Source organism: Arachis ipaensis, chromosome B04 (assembly GCF_000816755.2).
Source record: "Arachis ipaensis cultivar K30076 chromosome B04, Araip1.1, whole genome shotgun sequence".
NCBI classification, from domain to species: domain Eukaryota; kingdom Viridiplantae; phylum Streptophyta; class Magnoliopsida; order Fabales; family Fabaceae; genus Arachis; species Arachis ipaensis.
Window position 1 is genome coordinate 106,288,749 of NC_029788.2, and position 492 is coordinate 106,289,240.

The 492-nt window shown below is 18.1% G+C and overlaps 1 protein-coding gene across 1 annotated transcript in view; it reads right to left on the bottom strand.

Annotated features, from left to right (window-relative positions):
• LOC107636894 (cytochrome P450 87A3) overlaps positions 1 to 492 on the bottom strand; it is a 7,528-nt gene that overhangs the window by 2,371 nt on the left and 4,665 nt on the right. The gene's annotated exons all lie outside the window — the stretch shown is intronic.

Below are 492 nucleotides of genomic sequence, written 5' to 3' on the forward strand. Positions count from 1 at the left end.
TATTAAAAAATATAAAAAATATTATGTATAAATATATATAAATATATAATAACTAATTTGACGACTGATTTTTGTTATTGCATACCATTTTTTTTGTATTGTAACAAATCAAAACAAAAAGTTATATACTTTTTTAAGTAATCGTTACACGCAATTATATTTCAAATATGAAGGTATCACTTATTTTTGTAAAGTATTTTGTTATAAATTAGAATAGAGTATAGGATTTATAATATTGAGAACTATTATTCTAGTCATGACATATTTGAATACCGAAAAAAAAATACCTGATGCCCATAAAAGATTCTATTTGTTTAACAAAAATAACTAAAATAGGAACTGAAAATATAAAAATATAGTGGCTATACTAACTTTTTTTAACGACAAGTTTATTTGATTATTCAATTCAACTATAAAAAATTTAATTATTTTAGTAGTTAGTCATTTTAATAAAAAATAATTAAAATAATATATAAATATATAAGTAGTCAT